This window comes from Stenella coeruleoalba (genome assembly GCF_951394435.1).
Source record: "Stenella coeruleoalba genome assembly, contig: scaffold_138, whole genome shotgun sequence".
Classification (NCBI taxonomy): Eukaryota; Metazoa; Chordata; class Mammalia; order Artiodactyla; family Delphinidae; genus Stenella; species Stenella coeruleoalba.
Window position 1 is genome coordinate 555479 of NW_027646297.1, and position 25587 is coordinate 581065.

Below are 25587 nucleotides of genomic sequence, written 5' to 3' on the forward strand. Positions count from 1 at the left end.
GAAATCTGCACTACAATGAAGTCTCACTTCCCCCCGGTCAAAAGGGCCATCTGAAAAAAGTGTAAAATCCAGAAAGGCAGGACAGGCCATGGAGAACTGGGAGCCTTGTTATGCTGATGGGCGGGATGTAATTTGCCAAAAACCACTCAGGAGAAGTGTATGGTGTTTCCTGAAACATCTAAAAAACAAAGCAACAGAACCTAGGGCACTTCCACTTATGGTCCTATAGCTTAGGGAAATTAAAATGAAAAAGACACAGCCACCCCAAAGTTTGGAACGGCTCTGTTTACAAGAACCTCGTTTACAGTACAAGTTCAACATCGCAGAAAGTGAAAAATGGATAAAGAAGTTGTGGTATTTACTTACAAAGCAATATCACTCAGCAATGAAATCTGTGTCATCAGGCCCTTAGCAGCACAATGAGTGGATTCAGGTATGATGATTCTAACTGAAATAAGTCACACAGAAAAAGAAACATCATAAGATATCACTAATACACGGAATGTAAACTTGGCTACACAGGAACTGCATTCCAAAACAGAACAGGGTCTCAAATTTAGAAAACCAACTTATGCTTGCTTAAGGGGAAAGGTGAGTTGGGGTGCTGCATAAAACCAGAGATTGAAATGAGCACAGATAAAGTTCCTTAAGCCAAATATGGAATAGACAAGAGCTACTCCTTGCTCAACGAAATGGACTCAAAACCCCATATTAAACGCCTAAGAATGTACCTGACTAGTAAGTATCTTAAAACCTATGGATTGCTATGTCTCTAAAAGAGAATCAAGCGTGTGTACAGGGGCATAAACGCAGCAGTGATAGGATTGGAGAGGTTCGGGGAGCAAATGAAGACCCTTTGAAGTCATATTGCATGGTACCCATTACACGGGTCCCAACTCTCCAGGTTTAAGGTATTCTTCCTTCAGCTAAAACATGCATGTGGAACCCAGAGTATGATCAACCATGTGAACGGGAGACGTGTTCAAATATGTCTCAGTTTTCCTCCCCTGGTACTCGGGTGCAACATTCCAGACGCTTTACTAACACTCTCCCGACTTGGAGAGTCAGTCCCTTTAACCTCCTGTTTGGCCCAGTTTGCAATTTCTGCGGAAGATGAACAGGAATAGCGAGAACCAATGAGAGGCTAGCTGGAGGTGTCTGGACGGGCAAATTCAACTCTCATTTCCCACCAGGAAGAGGAATTAACCAAAGGCTCAGCATGCCGGGCCGGAACCAGATTAGGGCCTGAAGCCATCCTGCGGTGTTGCGGCCAGGTCACAAGAAAGCGAGTTGAAGAAAGCAACTCAGGGGCACTGTAATTCACAAACCTGCAGAGTTATAAATGACAGCTATCGTCCAAAAATAGACTGAAGTAAGGCTGCCAAGAGGACTTGAAAACGGGGCAGAATTGCAGGAAACCGATTTCAGGAGGTAGACTGGAATTGCATTGAAAGCATAGGAAAAGAGGCAGAACGTCCACAATGATGCACTTGGCCATAAAGGGCGTATGCGTTTTTTCCTGAATATATTCAGGAAAAAACGCATACGCCCTTTTTGGCCAACCAAGCAAGCTTGCAAAGGAAATCTGCACTACAATGAAGTCTCACTTCCCCCTGGTCAAAAGGGCCATCTGAAAGAAGTGTAAAATCCAGAAAGGCAGGACAGGCCATGGAGAACTGGGAGCCTTGTTATGCTGATGGGCGGGATGTAAATTGCCAAGAACCACTTGGGAGAAGTGTATGGTGTTTCCTGAAACATCTAAAAAACAAAGCAACAGAGCCTAGGGCACTTCCACTTATGGTCCTATAGCTTAGGGAATTTAAAATCAAAAAGACACAGCCACCCCAAAGTTTGGAACGGCTCTGTTTACAAGAACCTCGTTTACAGTACAAGTTCAACATCGCAGAAAGTGAAAAATGGATAAAAAAGTTGTGGTATTTACTTAAAAAGCAATATCACTCAGCAATGAAATCTGTGTCATCAGGCCCTTAGCAGCACAATGAGTGGATTCAGGTATGATGATTCTAACTGAAATAAGTCACACAGAAAAAGAAACATCATAAGATATCAGTAATACACGGAATGTAAACTTGGCTACACAGGAACTGAATTACAGAACAGAACAGGGTCTCAAATTTTGAAAACCAACTTATGCTTGCTTAAGGGGAAAGGTGAGTTGGGGTGCTGCATAAAACCAGAGATTGAAATGAGCACAGATAAAGTTCCTTAAGCCAAATATGGAATAGACAAGAGCTACTCCTTGCTCAACGAAATGGACTCAACACCGCATATTAAACGCCTAAGAATGTACCTGACTAGTAAGTATCTTAAAACCTATGGATTGCTATGTCTCCGAAAGAGAATCAAGCATGTGTACAGGGGCATAAACGCAGCAGTGATAGGATTGGAGAGATTCGGTAAGCAAATGAAAACCCTTTGAAGTCATATTGCATGGTACCCATTCCACGGGTTTCAACTACCCAGGTTTTAGGTATTCTTCCTTCAGCTAAAACATGCATGTGGAACCCAAGTATGATCAACCATGTGAACGGGAGACGTGTTCAAATATGTCTCAGTTTTCTTCCCCTGGTACTCGGGTGCAACATTCCAGACGCTTTACTAACACTCTCCCGACTTGGAGAGTCAGTCCCTTTAACCTCCTGTTTGGCCCAGTTTGCAATTTCTGCGGAAGATGAACAGGAATAGCGAGAACCAATGAGAGGCTAGCTGGAGGTGTCTGGACGGGCAAATTCAACTCTCATTTCCCACCAGGAAGAGGAATTAACCAAAGGCTCAGCATGCCGGGCCGGAACCAGATTAGGGCCTGAAGCCATCCTGCGGTGTTGCGGCCAGGTCACAAGAAAGCGAGTTGAAGAAAGCAACTCAGGGGCACTGTAATTCACAAACCTGCAGAGTTATAAATGACAGCTATCGTCCAAAAATAGACTGAAGTAAGGCTGCCAAGAGGACTTGAAAACGGGGCAGAATTGCAGGAAACCGATTTCAGGAGGTAGACTGGAATTGCATTGAAAGCATAGGAAAAGAGGCAGAATGTCCACAATGATGCACTTGGCCAAAAAGGGCGTATGCGTTTTTTCCTGAATATATTCAGGAAAAAACGCATACGCCCTTTTTGGCCAACCAAGCAAGCTTGCAAAGGAAATCTGCACTAAAATGAAGTCTCACTTCCCCCTGGTCAAAAGGGCCATCTGAAAAAAGTGTAAAATCCAGAAAGGCAGGACAGGCCATGGAGAACTGGGAGCCTTGTTATGCTGATGGGCGGGATGTAAATTGCCAACAACCACTCGGGAGAAGTGTATGGTGTTTCCTGAAACATCTAAAAAACAAAGCAACAGAGCCTAGGGCAATGCCACTTATGGTCCTATAGCTTAGGGAATTTAAAATCAAAAAGACACAGCCACCCCAAAGTTTGGAACGGCTCTGTTTACAAGAACCTCGTTTACAGTACAAGTTCAACATCGCAGAAAGTGAAAAATGGATAAAGAAGTTGTGGTATTTACTTAAAAAGCAATATCACTCAGCAATGAAATCTGTGTCATCAGGCCCTTAGCAGCACAATGAGTGGATTCAGGTATGATGATTCTAACTGAAATAAGTCACACAGAAAAAGAAACATCATAAGATATCACTAATACACGGAATGTAAACTTGGCTACACAGGAACTGAATTACAGAACAGAACAGGGTCTCAAATTTCGAAAACCAACTTATGCTTGCTTAAGGGGAAAGGTAAGTTGGGGTGCTGCATAAAACCAGAGATTGAAATGAGCACAGATAAAGTTCCTTAAGCCAAATATGGAATAGACAAGAGCTACTCCTTGCTCAACGAAATGGACTCAACACCGCATATTAAACGCCTAAGAATGTACCTGACTAGTAAGTATCTTAAAACCTATGGATTGCTATGTCTCCGAAAGAGAATCAAGCATGTGTACAGGGGCATAAACGCAGCAGTGATAGGATTGGAGAGGTTCGGTAAGCAAATGAAAACCCTTTGAAGTCATATTGCATGGTACCCATTCCACGGGTTTCAACTACCCATGTTTTAGGTATTCTTCCTTCAGCTAAAACATGCATGTGGAACCCAAGTATGATCAACCATGTGAACGGGAGACATGTTCAAATATGTCTCAGTTTTCTTCCCCTGGTACTCGGGTGCAACATTCCAGACGCTTTACTAACACTCTCCCGACTTGGACAGTCAGTCCCTTTAACCTCCTGTTTGGCCCAGTTTGCAATTTCTGCGGAAGATGAACAGGAATAGCGAGAACGAATGAGAGGCTAGCTGGAGGTGTCTGGACGGGCAAATTTAACTCTCATTTCCCACCAGGAAGTGGAAATAACCAAAGGCTCAGTGTGCCGTACCGGAACCAGATTAGGGCCTGAAGCCATCCTGTGGTGTTGCGGCCAGCTCACAAGAAAACGAGTTGAAGAAAGGAGCTCAGGGGCACTGTAATTCACAAACCTGCAGAGTTATAAATGACAGCTATCGTCCAAAAATAGACTGAAGTAAGGCTGCCAAGAGGACTTGAAAGCGGGGCAGAATTGCAGGAAACCGATTTCAGGAGGTAGACTGGAATTGCATTGAAAGCATAGGAAAAGAGGCCGAACGTCCACAATGATGCACTTGGCCAAAAAGGGCGTATGCGTTTTTTCCTGAATATATTCAGGAAAAAACGCATACGCCCTTTTTGGCCAACCAAGCAAGCTTGCAAAGGAAATCTGTACTACAATGAAGTCTCACTTCCCCCCGGTCAAAAGGGCCATCTGAAAAAAGTGTAAAATCCAGAAAGGCAGGACAGGCCATGGAGAACTGGGAGCCTTGTTATGCTGATGGGCGGGATGTAAATTGCCAACAACCACTCGGGAGAAGTGTATGGTGTTTCCTGAAACATCTAAAATACAAAGCAACAGAACCTAGGGCACTTCCACTTATGGTCCTATAGCTTAGGGAAATTAAAATCAAAAAGACACAGCCACCCCAAAGTTTGGAACGGCTCTGTTTACAAGAACCTCATTTACAGTAAAAGTTCAACATCGCAGAAAGTGAAAAATGGATAAAGAAGTTGTGGTATTTACTTACAAAGCAATATCACTCAGCAATGAAATCTGTGTCATCAGGCCCTTAGCAGCACAATGAGTGGATTCAGGTATGATGATTCTAACTGAAATAAGTCACACAGAAAAAGAAACATCATAAGATATCAGTAATACACGGAATGTAAACTTGGCTACACAGGAACTGAATTACAGAACAGAACAGGGTCTCAAATTTAGAAAACCAACTTATGCTTGCTTAAGGGTAAAGGTGAGTTGGGGTGCTGCATAAAACCAGAGATTGAAATGAGCACAGATAAAGTTCCTTAAGCCAAATATGGAATAGACAAGAGCTACTCCTTGCTCAACGAAATGGACTCAACACCGCATATTAAACGCCTAAGAATGTACCTGACTAGTAAGTATCTTAAAACCTATAGATTGCTATGTCTCCGAAAGAGAATCAAGCATGTGTACAGGGGCATAAACGCAGCAGTGATAGGATTGGAGAGGTTCAGTGATCAAATGAAGACCCTTTGAAGTCATATTGCATGGTACCCATTCCACGGGTTTCAACTACCCAGATTTTAGGTATTCTTCCTTCAGCTAAAACATGCATGTGGAACCCAGAGTATGATCAACCATGTGATCTGGAGACGTGTTCAAATATGTCTCAGTTTTCCTCCCCTGGTACTCGGGTGCAACATTCCAGATGCTTTACTAACACTCTCCCGACTTGGAGAGTCAGTCCCTTTAACCTCCTGTTTGGCCCAGTTTGCAATTTCTGCGGAAGATGAACAGGAATAGCGAGAACCAATGAGAGGCTAGCTGGAGGTGTCTGGACGGGCAAATTCAACTCTCATTTCCCACCAGGAAGAGGAATTAACCAAAGGCTCAGCATGCCGGGCCGGAACCAGATTAGGGCCTGAAGCCATCCTGCGGAGTTGCGGCCAGGTCACAAGAAAGCGAGTTGAAGAAAGGAGCTCAGGGGCACTGTAATTCACAAACCTGCAGAGTTATAAATGACAGCTATCGTCCAAAAATAGACTGAAGTAAGGCTGCCAAGAGGACTTGAAAGCGGGGCAGAATTGCAGGAAACCGATTTCAGGAGGTAGACTGGAATTGCATTGAAAGCATAGGAAAAGAGGCAGAACGTCCACAATGATGCACTTGGCCAAAAAGGGCGTATGCGTTTTTTCCTGAATATATTCAGGAAAAAACGCATACGCCCTTTTTGGCCAACCAAGCAAGCTTGCAAAGGAAATCTGCACTACAATGAAGTCTCACTTCCCCCCGGTCAAAAGGGCCATCTGAAAAAAGTGTAAAATCCAGAAAGGCAGGACAGGCCATGGAGAACTGGGAGCCTTGTTATGCTGATGGGCGGGATGTAAATTGCCAAGAACCACTTGGGAGAAGTGTATGGTGTTTCCTGAAACAACTAAAAAACAAAGCAACAGAACCTAGGGCACTTCCACTTATGGTCCTATAGCTTAGGGAAATTAAAATGAAAAAGACACAGCCACCCCAAAGTTTGGAACGGCTCTGTTTACAAGAACCTCGTTTACAGTACAAGTTCAACATCGCAGAAAGTGAAAAATGGATAAAGAAGTTGTGGTATTTACTTACAAAGCAATATCACTCAGCAATGAAATCTGTGTCATCAGGCCCTTAGCAGCACAATGAGTGGATTCAGGTATGATGATTCTAACTGAAATAAGTCACACAGAAAAAGAAACATCATAAGATATCACTAATACACGGAATGTAAACTTGGCTACACAGGAACTGCATTCCAAAACAGAACAGGGTCTCAAACTTAGAAAACCAACTTATGCTTGCTTAAGGGGAAAGGTGAGTTGGGGTGCTGCATAAAACCAGAGATTGAAATGAGCACAGATAAAGTTCCTTAAGCCAAATATGGAATAGACAAGAGCTACTCCTTGCTCAACGAAATGGACTCAAAACCCCATATTAAACGCCTAAGAATGTACCTGACTAGTAAGTATCTTAAAACCTATGGATTGCTATGTCTCCAAAAGAGAATCAAGCGTGTGTACAGGGGCATAAACGCAGCAGTGATAGGATTGGAGAGGTTCGGGGAGCAAATGAAGACCCTTTGAAGTCATATTGCATGGTACCCATTACACGGGTCTCAACTCTCCAGGTTTAAGGTATTCTTCCTTCAGCTAAAACATGCATGTGGAACCCAGAGTATGATCAACCATGTGAACGGGAGACGTGTTCAAATATGTCTCAGTTTTCCTCCCCTGGTACTCGGGTGCAACATTCCAGACGCTTTACTAACACTCTCCCGACTTGGAGAGTCAGTCCCTTTAACCTCCTGTTTGGCCCAGTTTGCAATTTCTGCGGAAGATGAACAGGAATAGCGATAACCAATGAGAGGCTAGCTGGAGGTGTCTGGACGGGCAAATTCAACTCTCATTTCCCACCAGGAAGAGGAATTAACCAAAGGCTCAGCATGCCGGGCCGGAACAAGATTAGGGCCTGAAGCCATCCTGCGGTGTTGCGGCCAGGTCACAAGAAAGCGAGTTGAAGAAAGCAACTCAGGGGCACTGTAATTCACAAACCTGCAGAGTTATAAATGACAGCTATCGTCCAAAAATAGACTGAAGTAAGGCTGCCAAGAGGACTTGAAAACGGGGCAGAATTGCAGGAAACCGATTTCAGGAGGTAGACTGGAATTGCATTGAAAGCATAGGAAAAGAGGCAGAACGTCCACAATGATGCACTTGGCCAAAAAGGGCGTATGCGTTTTTTCCTGAATATATTCAGGAAAAAACGCATACGCCCTTTTTGGCCAACCAAGCAAGCTTGCAAAGGAAATCTGCACTACAATGAAGTCTCACTTCCCCCTGGTCAAAAGGGCCATCTGAAAAAAGTGTAAAATCCAGAAAGGCAGGACAGGCCATGGAGAACTGGGAGCCTTGTTATGCTGATGGGCGGGATGTAAATTGCCAACAACCACTCGGGAGAAGTGTATGGTGTTTCCTGAAACATCTAAAAAACAAAGCAACAGAGCCTAGGGCACTTCCACTTATGGTCCTATAGCTTAGGGAATTTAAAATCAAAAAGACACAGCCACCCCAAAGTTTGGAACGGCTCTGTTTACAAGAACCTCGTTTACAGTACAAGTTCAACATCGCAGAAAGTGAAAAATGGATAAAGAAGTTGTGGTATTTACTTAAAAAGCAATATCACTCAGCAATGAAATCTGTGTCATCAGGCCCTTAGCAGCACAATGAGTGGATTCAGGTATGATGATTCTAACTGAAATAAGTCACACAGAAAAAGAAACATCATAAGATATCACTAATACACGGAATGTAAACTTGGCTACACAGGAACTGAATTACAGAACAGAACAGGGTCTCAAATTTCGAAAACCAACTTATGCTTGCTTAAGGGGAAAGGTGAGTTGGGGTGCTGCATAAAACCAGAGATTGAAATGAGCACAGATAAAGTTCCTTAAGCCAAATATGGAATAGACAAGAGCTACTCCTTGCTCAACGAAATGGACTCAACACCGCATATTAAACGCCTAAGAATGTACCTGACTAGTAAGTATCTTAAAACCTATGGATTGCTATGTCTCCGAAAGAGAATCAAGCATGTGTACAGGGGCATAAACGCAGCAGTGATAGGATTGGAGAGGTTCGGTAAGCAAATGAAAACCCTTTGAAGTCATATTGCATGGTACCCATTCCACGGGTTTCAACTACCCAGGTTTTAGGTATTCTTCCTTCAGCTAAAACATGCATGTGGAACCCAAGTATGATCAACCATGTGAACGGGAGACATGTTCAAATATGTCTCAGTTTTCTTCCCCTGGTACTCGGGTGCAACATTCCAGACGCTTTACTAACACTCTCCCGACTTGGAGAGTCAGTCCCTTTAACCTCCTGTTTGGCCCAGTTTGCAATTTCTGCGGAAGATGAACAGGAATAGCGAGAACCAATGAGAGGCTAGCTGGAGGTGTCTGGACGGGCAAATTTAACTCTCATTTCCCACCAGGAAGAGGAAATAACCAAAGGCTCAGTGTGCCGTACCGGAACCAGATTAGGGCCTGAAGCCATCCTGCGGTGTTGCGGCCAGCTCACAAGAAAACGAGTTGAAGAAAGGAGCTCAGGGGCACTGTAATTCACAAACCTGCAGAGTTATAAATGACAGCTATCGTCCAAAAATAGACTGAAGTAAGGCTGCCAAGAGGACTTGAAAGCGGGGCAGAATTGCAGGAAACCGATTTCAGGAGGTAGACTGGAATTGCATTGAAAGCATAGGAAAAGAGGCAGAACGTCCACAATGATGCACTTGGCCAAAAAGGGCGTATGCGTTTTTTCCTGAATATATTCAGGAAAAAACGCATACGCCCTTTTTGGCCAACCAAGCAAGCTTGCAAAGGAAATCTGCACTACAATGAAGTCTCACTTCCCCCCGGTCAAAAGGGCCATCTGAAAAAAGGGTAAAATCCAGAAAGGCAGGACAGGCCATGGAGAACTGGGAGCCTTGTTATGCTGATGGGCGGGATGTAAATTGCCAAGAACCACTTGGGAGAAGTGTATGGTGTTTCCTGAAACAACTAAAAAACAAGCAACAGAACCTAGGGCACTTCCACTTATGGTCCTATAGCTTAGGGAAATTAAAATGAAAAAGACACAGCCACCCCAAAGTTTGGAACGGCTCTGTTTACAAGAACCTCGTTTACAGTACAAGTTCAACATCGCAGAAAGTGAAAAATGGATAAAGAAGTTGTGGTATTTACTTACAAAGCAATATCACTCAGCAATGAAATCTGTGTCATCAGGCCCTTAGCAGCACAATGAGTGGATTCAGGTATGATGATTCTAACTGAAATAAGTCACACAGAAAAAGAAACATCATAAGATATCACTAATACACAGAATGTAAACTTGGCTATACAGGAACTGCATTCCAAAACAGAACAGGGTCTCAAATTTAGAAAACCAACTTATGCTTGCTTAAGGGGAAAGGTGAGTTGGGGTGCTGCATAAAACCAGAGATTGAAATGAGCACAGATAAAGTTCCTTAAGCCAAATATGGAATAGACAAGAGCTACTCCTTGCGCAACGAAATGGACTCAACACCGCATATTAAACGCCTAAGAATGTACCTGACTAGTAAGTATCTTAAAACCTATGGATTGCTATGTCTCCGAAAGAGAATCAAGCATGTGTACATGGGCATAAATGCAGCAGTGATAGGATTGGAGGGGTTCGTGAGCAAATGAAGACCCTTTGAAGTCATATTGCATGGTACCCATTCCACGGGTCTCAACTCTCCAAGTTTAAGGTATTGTTCCTTCAGCTAAAACATGCATGTGGAACCTAGATTATGATCAACCACGTGATCGGGAGACGTGTTCAAATATGTCTCAGTTTTCGTACCCTGGTACTCGGGTTCAACATTCCAGACGCTTTACTAACACTCTCCCCGCTTGGAGAGTCAGTCCCTTTAACCTCCTGTTTGGCCCAGTTTGCAATTTCTGTGGAAGATGAACAGGAATAGCAAGAACCAATGAGAGACTAGCTGGAGGTGTCTGGATGGGCAAATTTAACTCTCATTTCCCACCAGGAAGAGGAATTAACCAAAGGCTCAGCGTGCCATGCCAGAACCAGATTAGGGCCTGTAGACATCCTGCGGTGTTGTGGCCAGCTCAAAAGAAAGCGAGTTGAAGAAAGGAGCTCAGGGGCACTGTAATTCACAAACCTGCAGAGTTATAAATGACAGCTATCGTCCAAAAATAGACTGAAGTAAGGCTGCCAAGAGGACTTGAAAGCGGGGCAGAATTGCAGGAAACCGATTTCAGGAGGTAGACTGGAATTGCATTAAAGGCATAGGAAAAGAGGCAGAACGTCCACAATGATGCACTTGGCCAAAAAGTGCGTATGCGTTTTTTCCTGAATATATTCAGGAAAAAACGCATACGCCCTTTTTGGCCAACCAAGCAAACTTGCAAAGTAAATCTGCACTACAATGAAGTCTCACTTCTCCCCGGTCAAAAGGGCCATCTGAAAAAAGTGTAAACTCCAGAAAGGCTGGACAGGCCATGGAGAACTGGGAGCCTTGTTATGCTGATGGGCGGGATGTAAATTGCCAACAGACGCTCAGGAGAAGTGTATGGTGTTTCCTGAAACATCTAAAAAACAAAGCATCAGAGCCTAGGGCACTTCCACTTATGGTCCTATAGCTTAGGGAAATTAAAATGAAAAAGACACAGCCACCCCAAAGTTTGGAACGGCTCTGTTTACAAGAACCTCGTTTACAGTACAAGTTCAACATCGCAGAAAGTGAAAAATGGATAAAAAAGTTGTGGTATTTACTTACAAAGCAATATCACTCAGCAATGAAATCTGTGTCATCAGGCCCTTAGCAGCACAATGAGTGGATTCAGGTATGATGATTCTAACTGAAATAAGTCACACAGAAAAAGAAACATCATAAGATATCACTAGTACACGGAATGTAAACTTGGCTACACAGGAACTGCATTCCAAAACAGAACAGGGTCTCAAATTTAGAAAACCAACTTATGCTTGCTTAAGGGGAAAGGTGAGTTGGGGTGCTGCATAAAACCAGAGATTGAAATGAGCACAGATAAAGTTCCTTAAGCCAAATATGGAATAGACAAGAGCTACTCCTTGCTCAACGAAATGGACTCAACACCGCATATTAAACGCCTAAGAATGTACCTGACTAGTAAGTATCTTAAAACCTATGGATTGCTATGTCTCCGAAAGAGAATCAAGCATGTGTACATGGGCATAAATGCAGCAGTGATAGGATTGGAGGGGTTCGTGAGCAAATGAAGACCCTTTGAAGTCATATTGCATGGTACCCATTCCACGGGTCTCAACTACCCAGGTTTAAGGTATTGTTCCTTCAGCTAAAACATGCATGTGGAACCTAGATTATGATCAACCATGTGATCGGGAGACGTGTTCAAATATGTCTCAGTTTTCGTACCCTGGTACTCGGGTTCAACATTCCAGACGCTTTACTAACACTCTCCCCACTTGGAGAGTCAGTCCCTTTAACCTCCTGTTTGGCCCAGTTTGCAATTTCTGTGGAAGATGAACAGGAATAGCGAGAACCAATGAGAGGCTAGCTGGAGGTGTCTGGATGGGCAAATTTAACTCTCATTTCCCACCAGGAAGAGGAATTAACCAAAGGCTCAGCGTGCCGTGCCGGAACCAGATTAGGGCCTGTAGACATCCTGCGGTGTTGCGGCCAGGTCACAAGAAAGCGAGTTGAAGAAAGGAGCTCAGGGGCACTGTAATTCACAAACCTGCAGAGTTATAAATGACAGCTATCGTCCAAAAATAGACTGAAGTAAGGCTGCCAAGAGGACTTGAAAGCGGGGCAGAATTGCAGGAAACCGATTTCAGGAGGTAGACTGGAATTGCATTGAAAGCATAGGAAAAGAGGCAGAACGTCCACAATGATGCACTTGGCCAAAAAGGGCGTATGCGTTTTTTCCTGAATATATTCAGGAAAAAACGCATACGCCCTTTTTGGCCAACCAAGCAAGCTTGCAAAGGAAATCTGCACTACAATGAAGTCTCACTTCCCCCCGGTCAAAAGGGCCATCTGAAAAAAGTGTAAAATCCAGAAAGGCAGGACAGGCCATGGAGAACTGGGAGCCTTGTTATGCTGATGGGCGGGATGTAAATTGCCAACAACCACTTGGGAGAAGTGTATGGTGTTTCCTGAAACAACTAAAAAACAAAGCAACAGAACCTAGGGCACTTCCACTTATGGTCCTATAGCTTAGGGAAATTAAAATCAAAAAGACACAGCCACCCCAAAGTTTGGGACGCCTCTGTTTACAAGAACCTCGTTTACCGTACAAGTTCAATATCACAGAAAGTGAAAAATGGATAAAGAACTTGTGGTACTTACGTACAATGCAGTATCACTCAGCAATGAAATCTATGTCATCAGGCCCGTGGCAGCATAATGAGTGGATTCAGGTACGATGATGCTAACTGAAATAAGTCACACAGAAAAAGAAACATCATAAGATATCAGTAATACACGGAATGGAAACTTGGCTACACAGGAACTGAATTACAGAACAGAACAGGGTCTCAAATTTAGAAAGCCAACTTATGCTTGCTTAAGGGGAAAGGTGAGTTGGGGTGCTGCATAAAACCAGAGATTGAAATGAGCACAGATAAAGTTCCTTAAGCCAAATATGGAATAGACAAGAGCTACTCCTTGCTCAAAGAAATGGACTCAACACCCCATATTAAACGCCTAAGAATGTACCTGACTAGTAAGTATCTTAAAACCTATGGATTGCTATGTCTCCAAAAGAGAATCAAGCGTGTGTACAGGGGCATAAACGTAGCAGTGATAGGATTGGAGAGGTTCGGTGAGCAAATGAAGACCCTTTGAAGTCATATTGCATGGTACCCATTCCACGGGTCTCAACTCTGCAGGTTTCAGGTAATCTTCCTTCAGCTAAAACATGCATGTGGAACCCAGAGTATGATCAACCGTGTGAACGGGAGACGTGTTCAAATATGTCTCAGTTTTCTTCCCCTGGTACTCGGGTGCAACATTCCAGACGCTTTACTAACACTCTCCCGACTTCAGAGTCAATCCCTTAAATCTCCTGTTTGGCCCAGTTTGCAATTTCTGCGGAAGATGAACAGGAATAGCGAGAACCAGTGAGAGACTAGCTGGAGGTGTCCTCACGGGCAAATTTAACACTCACATCCCACCAGGAAGAGGAATTAACCAAAGGCTCAGCGTGCCGTGCCGGAACCAGATTAGGGCCTGAAGCCATCCTGCGGTGTTGCGGCCAGCTCACAAGAAAGCGAGTTGAAGAAAGGAGCTCAGGGGCACTGTAATTCACAAACCTGCAGAGTTATAAATGACAGCTATCGTCCAAAAATAGACTGAAGTAAGGCTACCAAGAGGACTTGAAAGCGGGGCAGAATTGCAGGAAACCGATTTCAGGAGGTAGACTGGAATTGCATTGAAAGCATAGGAAAAGAGGCAGAACGTCCACAATGATGCACTTGGCCAAAAAGGGCGAATGCGTTTTTTCCTGAATATATTCAGGTAAAAACGCATACGCCCTTTTTGGCCAACCAAGCAAACTTGCAAAGGAAATCTGCACTACAATGAAGTCTCACTTCCCCCCCGGTCAAAAGGGCCATCTGAAAAAAGTGTAAAATCCAGAAAGGCAGGACAGGCCATGGAGAACTGGGAGCCTTGTTATGCTGATGGGCGGGATGTAAATTGCCAACAGACACTCAGGAGAAGTGTATGGTGTTTCCTGAAACATCGAAAAAACAAAGCAACAGAGTCTAGGGCACTTCCACTTATGGTCCTATAGCTTAGGGAAATTAAAATCAAAAAGACACAGCCACCCCAAAATTTGGGACGCCTCTGTTTACAAGAACCTCGTTTACCATACAAGTTCAACATCGCAGAAAGTGAAAAATGGATAAAGAAGTTGTGGTATTTACTTACAAAGCAATATCACTCAGCAATGAAATCTATGTCATCAGGCCCTTAGCAGCACAATGAGTGGATTCAGGTATGATGATTCTAACTGAAATAAGTCACACAGAAAAAGAAACATCATAAGATATCAGTAATACACGGAATGGAAACTTGGCTACACAGGAACTGAATTACAGAACAGAACAGGGTCTCAAATTTAGAAAACCAACTTATGCTTGCTTAAGGGGAAAGGTGAGTTGGGGTGCTGCATAAAACCAGAGATCGAAATGAGCACAGATAAAGTTCCTTAAGCCAAATATGGAATAGACAAGAGCTACTGCTTGCTCAGCGAAATGGACTCGACACCGCATATTAAACGCCTAAGAATGTACCTGACTAGTAAGTATCTTAAAACCTATGTATTGCTATGTCTCCGAAAGAGAATGAACCATGTGTACAGGGGCATAAACACAGCAGTGAAAGGATTGGAGAGGTTCGGTGAGCAAAAGAAGACCCTTTGAAGTCATATTACATGGTACCCATTCCACGGGTTTTAACTACCCAGGTTTAAGGTATTCTTCCTTCAGCTAAAACTTGCATGTGGAACCTAGAGTATGATCAACCATGTGATCGGGAGACGTGTTCAAATATGTCTCAGTGTTCGTACCCTGGTACTCGGGTGCAACATTCCAGACGCTTTACTAACACTCTCCCCACTTGGAGAGTCAGTCCCTTTAACCTCCTGTTTGGCCCAGTTTGCAATTTCTGTGGAAGATGAACAGGAATAGCGAGAACCAATGAGAGACTAGCTGAAGGTGTCTGGATGGGCAAATTTAACTCTCATTTCCCACCAGGAAGAGGAATTAACCAAAGGCTCAGCGTGCCGTGCCAGAAACAGATTAGGGCCTGAAGACATCCTGCGGTGTTGCGGCCAGCTCACAAGAAAGCGAGTTGAAGAAAGGAGCTCAGGGGCACTGTAATTCACAAACCTGCAGAGTTATAAATGACAGCTATCGTCCAAAAATAGACTGAAGTAAGGCTGCCAAGAGGACTTGAAAGCGGGGCAGAATTGCAGGAAACCGATTTCAGGAGGTAGACTGGAATTGCATTGAAAGCATAGGAAAAGAGGCAGAACGTCCACAATGATGCACTTGGCCAAAAAGGGCGTATGCGTTTTTTCCTGAATATGTTCAGGAAAAAACGCATACGCCCTTTTTGGCCAACCAAGCAAACTTGCAAAGGAAATCTGCACTACAAAGAAGTCTCACTTCCCCCCGGTCAAAAGGGCCATCTGAAAAAAGTGTAAAATCCAGAAAGGCAGGACAGGCCATGGAGAACTGGGAGCCTTGTTATGCTGATGGGCGGGATGTAAATTGCCAACAGAAACTCGGGAGAAGTGTATGGTGTTTCCTGAAACATCTAAAAAACAAAGCAACAGAGCCTAGGGCACTTCCACTTATGGTCCTATAGCTTAGGGAAATTAAAATCAAAAAGACACAGCCACCGCAAAGTTTGGGACGCCTCTGTTTACAAGAACCTCGTTTACCGTGCAAGTTCAATATCACAGAAAGTGAAAAATGGATAACGAACTTGTGGTACTTACGTACAATGCAGTATCACTCAGCAATGAAATCTATGTCATCAGGCCCGTAGCAGCATAATGAGTGGATTCAGGTACGATGATTCTAACTGAAATAAGTCACACAGAAAAAGAAACATCATAATATATCACTAATACACGGAATGTAAACTTGGCTACACAGGAACTGAATTCCAAAACAGAACAGGGTCTCAAATTTAGAAAACCAACTTATGCTTGCTTAAGGGGAAAGGTGAGTTGGGGTGCTGCATAAAACCAAAGATAGAAATGAGCACAGATAAATTTCCTTAAGCCAAATATGGAATAGACAAGAGCTACTCCTTGCTCAACGAAATGGACTCAACACCCCATATTAAACGCCTAACAATGTACGTGACTAGTAAGTATCTTAAAACCTATGGATTGCTATGTCTCCAAAAGAGAATCAAGCGTGTGTACAGGGGCATAAACACAGCAGTGAAAGGATTGGAGAGGTTCGGTGAGCAAAAGAAGACCCTTTGAAGTCATATTACATGGTACCCATTCCACGGGTTTCAACTACCCAGGTTTAAGGTATTCTTCCTTCAGCTAAAACATGCATGTGGAACCTAGAGTATGATCAACCATGTGATCGGGAGACGTGTTCAAATATGTCTCAGTTTTCATACCCTGGTACTCGGGTGCAACATTCCAGACGCTTTACTAACACTCTCCCGACTTGGAGAGTCAGTCCCTTTAACCTCCTGTTTGGCCCAGTTTGCAATTTCTGCGGAAGATGAACAGGAATAGCGAGAACCAATGAGAGACTAGCTGGAGGTGTCTGGACGGGCAAATTTAACTCTCATTTCCCACCAGGAAGATGAATTAACCAAAGGCTCAGCGTGCCGTGCCAGAACCAGATTAGGGCCTGAAGCCATCCTGCGGTGTTGCGGCCAGCTCAAAAGAAAGCGAGTTGAAGAAAGGATCTCAGGGGCACTGTAATTCACAAACCTGCAGAGTTATAAATGACAGCTATCGTCCAAAAATAGACTGAAGTAAGGCTGCCAAGAGGACTTGAAAGCAGGGCAGAATTGCAGGAAACCGATTTCAGGAGGTAGACTGGAATTGCATTGAAAGCATAGGAAAAGAGGCAGAACGTCCACAATGATGCACTTGGCCAAAAAGTGCGTATGCGTTTTTTCCTGAATATATTCAGGAAAAAACGCATACGCCCTTTTTGGCCAACCAAGCAAGCTTGCAAAGGAAATCTGCACTACAAAGAAGTCTCACTTCCCCCCGGTCAAAAGGGCCATCTGAAAAAGGTGTAAAATCCAGAAAGGCAGGACAGGCCATGGAGAACTGGGAGCTTTGTTATGCTGATGGGCGGGATGTAAATTGTCAACAGACACTCCTGAGAAGTGTATGGTGTTTCCTGAAACATCTAAAAAACAAAGCAACAGAGCCTAGGGCACTTCCACTTATGGTCCTATAGCTTAGGGAAATTTAAATCAAAAAGACACAGCCACCCAAAAGTTTGGGACTCCTCTGTTTACAAGAACCTCGTTTACTGTAAAAGTTCAATATCGCAGAAAGTGAAAAATGGATAAAGAAGTTTGGTACTTACGTACAATGCAGTATCACTCAGCAATGAAATCTTTGTCATCAGGCCCGTAGCAGCTTAATGAGTGGATTCAGGTACGATGTTTCTAACTGAAATAAATCACACAGAAAAAGAAACATCATAAGATATCACTAATACACGGAATGTAAACTTGGCTACACAGGAACTGAATTACAGAACAGAACAGGGTCTCAAATTTAGAAAACCAACTTATGCTTGCTTAAGGGGAAAGGTGAGTTGGGGTGCTGCATAAAACCAGAGATCGAAATAAGCACAGATAAAGTTCCTTAAGCCAAATATGGAATAGACAAGAGCTACTGCTTGCTCAACGAAATGGACTCGACACCGCATATTAAACGCCTAAGAATGTACCTGACTAGTAAGTATCTTAAAACCTATGGATTGCTATGTCTCCGAAAGAGAATGAAGCATGTGTACAGGGGCATAAACACAGCAGTGAAAGGATTGGAGAGGTTTGGTGAGCAAAAGAAGACCCTTGGAAGTCATATTACATGGTACCCATTCCATGGGTTTTAACTACCCAGGTTTAAGGTATTCTTCCTTCAGCTAAAACTTGCATGTGGAACCTAGAGTATGATCAACCATGTGATCGGGAGACGTGTTCAAATATGTCTCAGTTTTCGTACCCTGGTACTCGGGTGCAACATTCCAGACGCTTTACTAACACTCTCCCCACTTGGAGAGTCAGTCCCTTTAACCTCCTGTTTGGCCCAGTTTGCAATTTCTGTGGAAGATGAACAGGAATAGCGAGAACCAATGAGAGACTAGCTGAAGGTGTCTGGATGGGCAAATTTAACTCTCATTTCCCACCAGGAAGAGGAATTAACCAAAGGCTCAGCGTGCCGTGCCAGAACCAGATTAGGGCCTGAAGACATCCTGCGGTGTTGCGGCCAGCTCACAAGAAAGCGAGTTGAAGAAAGGAGCTCAGGGGCACTGTAATTCACAAACCTGCAGAGTTATAAATGACAGCTATCGTCCAAAAATAGACTGAAGTAAGGCTGCCAAGAGGACTTGAAAGCGGGGCAGAATTGCAGGAAACCGATTTCAGGAGGTAGACTGGAATTGCATTGAAAGCATAGGAAAAGAGGCAGAACGTCCACAATGATGCACTTGGCCAAAAAGGGCGTATGCGTTTTTTCCTGAATATGTTCAGGAAAAAACGCATACGCCCTTTTTGGCCAACCAAGCAAACTTGCAAAGGAAATCTGCACTACAATGAAGTCTCACTTCCCCCCGGTCAAAAGGGCCATCTGAAAAAAGTGTAAAATCCAGAAAGGCAGGACAGGCCATGGAGAACTGGGAGCCTTGTTATGCTGATGGGCGGGATGTAAATTGCCAACAGAAACTCGGGAGAAGTTTATGGTGTTTCCTGAAACATCGAAAAAACAAAACAACAGAGTCTAGGGCACTTCCACTTATGGTCCTATAGCTTAGGGAAATTAAAATCAAAAAGACACAGCCACCCCAAAGTTTGGGACGCCTCTGTTTACAAGAACCTCGTTTACCGTGCAAGTTCAATATCACAGAAAGTGAAAAATGGATAAAGAACTTGTGGTACTTACGTACAATGCAGTATCAATCAGCAATGAAATCTATGTCATCAGGCCCATAGCAGCATAATGAGTGGATTCAGGTACGATGATTCTAACTGAAATAAGTCACACAGAAAAAGAAACATCATAAAATATCACTAATACACGGAATGTAAACTTGGCTACACAGGAACTGAATTCCAAAACAGAACAGGGTCTCAAATTTAGAAAACCAACTTATGCTTGCTTAAGGGGAAAGGTGATTTGGGGTGCTGCATAAAACCAGAGATTGAAATGAGCACAGATAAATTTCCTTAAGCCAAATATGGAATAGACAAGAGCTACTCCTTGCTCAGCGAAATGGACTCAACACCCCATATTAAACGCCTAAGAATGTACGTGACTAGTAAGTATCTTAAAACCTATGGATTGCTATGTCTCCAAAAGAGAATCAAGCGTGTGTACAGGGGCATAAACACAGCAGTGAAAGGATTGGAGAGGTTCGGTGAGCAAAAGAAGACCCTTTGAAGTCATATTACATGGTACCCATTCCACGGGTTTCAACTACCCAGGTTTAAGGTATTCTTCCTTCAGCTAAAACATGCATGTGGAACCTAGAGTATGATCAACCATGTGATCGGGAGACGTGTTCAAATATGTCTCAGTTTTCATACCCTGGTACTCGGGTGCAACATTCCAGACGCTTTACTAACACTCTCCCGACTTGGAGAGTCAGTCCCTTTAACCTCCTGTTTGGCCCAGTTTGCAATTTCTGCGGAAGATGAACAGGAATAGCGAGAACCAATGAGAGACTAGCTGGAGGTGTCTGGACGGGCAAATTTAACTCTCATTTCCCACCAGGAAGATGAATTAACCAAAGGCTCAGCGTGCCGTGCCAGAACCAGATTAGGGCCTGAAGCCATCCTGCGGTGTTGCGGCCAGCTCAAAAGAAAGCGAGTTGAAGAAAGGAGCTCAGGGGCACTGTAATTCACAAACCTGCAGAGTTATAAATGACAGCTATCGTCCAAAAATAGACTGAAGTAAGGCTGCCAAGAGGACTTGAAAGCGGGGCAGAATTGCAGGAAACTGATTTCAGGAGGTAGACTGGAATTGCATTGAAAGCATAGGAAAAGAGGCAGAACGTCCACAATGATGCACTTGGCCAAAAAGGGCGTATGCGTTTTTTCCTGAATATGTTCAGGAAAAAACGCATACGCCCTTTTTGGCCAACCAAACAAACTTGCAAAGGAAATCTGCACTACAATGAAGTCTCACTTCCCCCCGGTCAAAAGGGCCATCTGAAAAAAGTGTAAAATCCAGAAAGGCAGGACAGGCCATGGAGAACTGGGAGCCTTGTTATGCTGATGGGCGGGATGTAAATTGCCAACAGAAACTCGGGAGAAGTTTATGGTGTTTCCTGAAACATCGAAAAAACAAAACAACAGAGTCTAGGGCACTTCCACTTATGGTCCTATAGCTTAGGGAAATTAAAATCAAAAAGACACAGCCACCCCAAAGTTTGGGACGCCTCTGTTTACAAGAACCTCGTTTACCGTGCAAGTTCAATATCACAGAAAGTGAAAAATGGATAAAGAACTTGTGGTACTTACGTACAATGCAGTATCAATCAGCAATGAAATCTATGTCATCAGGCCCATAGCAGCATAATGAGTGGATTCAGGTACGATGATTCTAACTGAAATAAGTCACACAGAAAAAGAAACATCATAAAATATCACTAATACACGGAATGTAAACTTGGCTACACAGGAACTGAATTCCAAAACAGAACAGGGTCTCAAATTTAGAAAACCAACTTATGCTTGCTTAAGGGGAAAGGTGAGTTGGGGTGCTGCATAAAACCAAAGATTGAAATGAGCACAGATAAATTTCCTTAAGCCAAATATGGAATAGACAAGAGCTACTCCTTGCTCAGCGAAATGGACTCAACACCCCATATTAAACGCCTAAGAATGTACGTGACTAGTAAGTATCTTAAAACCTATGGATTGCTATGTCTCCAAAAGAGAATCAAGCGTGTGTACAGGGGCATAAACACAGCAGTGAAAGGATTGGAGAGGTTCGGTGAGCAAAAGAAGACCCTTTGAAGTCATATTACATGGTACCCATTCCACGGGTTTCAACTACCCAGGTTTAAGGTATTCTTCCTTCAGCTAAAACATGCATGTGGAACCTAGAGTATGATCAACCATGTGATCGGGAGACGTGTTCAAATATGTCTCAGTTTTCATACCCTGGTACTCGGGTGCAACATTCCAGACGCTTTACTAACACTCTCCCGACTTGGAGAGTCAGTCCCTTTAACCTCCTGTTTGGCCCAGTTTGCAATTTCTGCGGAAGATGAACAGGAATAGCGAGAACCAATGAGAGACTAGCTGGAGGTGTCTGGACGGGCAAATTTAACTCTCATTTCCCACCAGGAAGATGAATTAACCAAAGGCTCAGCGTGCCGTGCCAGAACCAGATTAGGGCCTGAAGCCATCCTGCGGTGTTGCGGCCAGCTCAAAAGAAAGCGAGTTGAAGAAAGGAGCTCAGGGGCACTGTAATTCACAAACCTGCAGAGTTATAAATGACAGCTATCGTCCAAAAATAGACTGAAGTAAGGCTGCCAAGAGGACTTGAAAGCGGGGCAGAATTGCAGGAAACCGATTTCAGGAGGTAGACTGGAATTGCATTGAAAGCATAGGAAAAGAGGCAGAACGTCCACAATGATGCACTTGGCCAAAAAGTGCGTATGCGTTTTTTCCTGAATATATTCAGGAAAAAACGCATACGCCCTTTTTGGCCAACCAAGCAAGCTTGCAAAGGAAATCTGCACTACAAAGAAGTCTCACTTCCCCCCGGTCAAAAGGGCCATCTGAAAAAAGTGTAAAATCCAGAAAGGCAGGACAGGCCATGGAGAACTGGGAGCCTTGTTATGCTGATGGGCGGGATGTAAATTGCCACAGACACTCGGGAGAAGTGTATGGTGTTTCCTGAAACATCTAAAAAACAAAGCAACAGAGCCTAGGGCACTTCCACTTATGGTCCTATAGCTTAGGGAAATTAAAATCAAAAAGACACAGCCACCCCAAAGTTTGGGACGCCTCTGTTTACAAGAACCTCGTTTACCGTACAAGTTCAATATCACAGAAAGTGAAAAATGGATAAAGAACTTGTGGTACTTACGTACAATGCAGTATCACTCAGCAATGAAATCTATGTCATCAGGCCCGTAGCAGCATAATGAGTGGATTCAGGTACGATGATTCTAACTGAAATAAGTCACACAGAAAAAGAAACATCATAAGATATCACTAATACACGGAATGTAAACTTGGCTACACAGGAACTGAATTCCAAACAGAACAGGGTCTCAAATTTAGAAAACCAACTTATGCTTGCTTAAGGGGAAAGGTGAGTTGGGGTGCTGCATAAAACCAGAGATTGAAATGAGCACAGATAAAGTTCCTTAAGCCAAATATGGAATAGACAAGAGCTACTCCTTGCTCAACGAAATGGACTCAACACCCCATATTAAACGCCTAAGAATGTACCTGACTAGTAAGTATCTTAAAACCTATGGATTGCTATGTCTCCAAAAGGGAATCAAGTGTGTGTACAGGGGCATAAACGCAGGAGTGATAGGATTGGAGAGGTTCGGTGAGCAAATGAAGACCCTTTGAAGTCATATTGCATGGTACCCATTCCACGGGTTTTAACTACCCAGGTTTAAGGTATTCTTCCTTCAGCTAAAACTTGCATGTGGAACCTAGAGTATGATCAACCATGTGATGGGGAGACGTGTTCAAATATGTCTCAGTTTTCGTACCCTGGTACTCGGGTGCAACATTCCAGACGCTTTACTAACACTCTCCCCACTTGGAGAGTCAGTCCCTTTAACCTCCTGTTTGGCCCAGTTTGCAATTTCTGTGGAAGATGAACAGGAATAGCGAGAACCAATGAGAGACTAGCTGAAGGTGTCTGGATGGGCAAATTTAACTCTCATTTCCCACCAGGAAGAGGAATTAACCAAAGGCTCAGCGTGCCATGCCAGAACCAGATTAGGGCCTGAAGACATCCTGCGGTGTTGCGGCCAGCTCACAAGAAAGCGAGTTGAAGAAAGGAGCTCAGGGGCACTGTAATTCACAAACCTGCAGAGTTATAAATGACAGCTATCGTCCAAAAATAGACTGAAGTAAGGCTGCCAAGAGGACTTGAAAGCGGGGCAGAATTGCAGGAAACCGATTTCAGGAGGTAGACTGGAATTGCATTGAAAGCATAGGAAAAGAGGCAGAACGTCCACAATGATGCACTTGGCCAAAAAGGGCGTATGCGTTTTTTCCTGAATATGTTCAGGAAAAAACGCATACGCACTTTTTGGCCAACCAAGCAAACTTGCAAAGGAAATCTGCACTACAATGAAGTCTCACTTCCCCCTGGTCAAAAGGGCCATCTGAAAAAAGTGTAAAATCCAGAAAGGCAGGACAGGCCATGGAGAACTGGGAGCCTTGTTATGCTGATGGGCGGGATGTAAATTGCCAACAGAAACTCGGGAGAAGTGTATGGTGTTTCCTGAAACATCGAAAAAACAAAACAACAGAGTCTAGGGCACTTCCACTTATGGTCCTATAGCTTAGGGAAATTAAAATCAAAAAGACACAGCCACCCCAAAGTTTGGGACGCCTCTGTTTACAAGAACCTCGTTTACCGTGCAAGTTCAATATCACAGAAAGTGAAAAATGGATAAAGAACTTGTGGTACTTACGTACAATGCAGTATCAATCAGCAATGAAATCTATGTCATCAGGCCCGTAGCAGCATAATGAGTGGATTCAGGTACGATGATTCTAACTGAAATAAGTCACACAGAAAAAGAAACATCATAAAATATCACTAATACACGGAATGTAAACTTGGCTACACAGGAACTGAATTCCAAAACAGAACAGGGTCTCAAATTTAGAAAACCAACTTATGCTTGCTTAAGGGGAAAGGTGAGTTGGAGTGCTGCATAAAACCAAAGATTGAAATGAGCACAGATAAATTTCCTTAAGCCAAATATGGAATAGACAAGAGCTACTCCTTGCTCAGCGAAATGGACTCAACACCCCATATTAAACGCCTAAGAATGTACGTGACTAGTAAGTATCTTAAAACCTATGGATTGCTATGTCTCCAAAAGAGAATCAAGCGTGTGTACAGGGGCATAAACACAGCAGTGAAAGGATTGGAGAGGTTCGGTGAGCAAGAGAAGACCCTTTGAAGTCATATTACATGGTACCCATTCCACGGGTTTCAACTACCCAGGTTTAAGGTATTCTTCCTTCAGCTAAAACATGCATGTGGAACCTAGAGTATGATCAACCATGTGATCGGGAGACGTGTTCAAATATGTCTCAGTTTTCATACCCTGGTACTCGGGTGCAACATTCCAGACGCTTTACTAACACTCTCCCGACTTGGAGAGTCAGTCCCTTTAACCTCCTGTTTGGCCCAGTTTGCAATTTCTGCGGAAGATGAACAGGAATAGCGAGAACCAATGAGAGACTAGCTGGAGGTGTCTGGACGGGCAAATTTAACTCTCATTTCCCACCAGGATGATGAATTAACCAAAGGCTCAGCATGCCGTGCCAGAACCAGATTAGGGCCTGAAGCCATCCTGCGGTGTTGCGGCCAGCTCAAAAGAAAGCGAGTTGAAGAAAGGAGCTCAGGGGCACTGTAATTCACAAACCTGCAGAGTTATAAATGACAGCTATCGTCCAAAAATAGACTGAAGTAAGGCTGCCAAGAGGACTTGAAAGCGGGGCAGAATTGCAGGAAACCGATTTCAGGAGGTAGACTGGAATTGCATTGAAAGCATAGGAAAAGAGGCAGAACGTCCACAATGATGCACTTGGCCAAAAAGTGCGTATGCGTTTTTTCCTGAATATATTCAGGAAAAAACGCATACGCCCTTTTTGGCCAACCAAGCAAGCTTGCAAAGGAAATCTGCACTACAAAGAAGTCTCACTTCCCCCCGGTCAAAAGGGCCATCTGAAAAAGGTGTAAAATCCAGAAAGGCAGGACAGGCCATGGAGAACTGGGAGCTTTGTTATGCTGATGGGCGGGATGTAAATTGTCAACAGACACTCCTGAGAAGTGTATGGTGTTTCCTGAAACATCTAAAAAACAAAGCAACAGAGCCTAGGGCACTGCCACTTATGGTCCTATAGCTTAGGGAAATTTAAATCAAAAAGACACAGCCACCCAAAAGTTTGGGACTCCTCTGTTTACAAGAACCTCGTTTACTGTAAAAGTTC

At 43.7% G+C, this 25587-nt stretch overlaps 1 long non-coding RNA gene across 3 annotated transcripts in view; it reads right to left on the minus strand.

Moving 5' to 3' along the window:
- Positions 1-25587, minus strand: part of LOC307181196 — a 569873-nt gene that overhangs the window by 409939 nt on the left and 134347 nt on the right. Inside the window, exons 1-2 of one of the 3 annotated variants that reach the window (XR_013826093.1) lie at positions 3522-3589; positions 1943-2024 (exon numbers count right to left, since the gene is read on the minus strand). The exons of the other annotated variants lie outside the window; for them this stretch is intronic. This is a non-coding gene — a long non-coding RNA (uncharacterized lncRNA). Of the gene's footprint in view, positions 1-1942; positions 2025-3521; positions 3590-25587 lie in introns of those variants that run through there. 3 annotated transcript variants of the gene reach the window in all.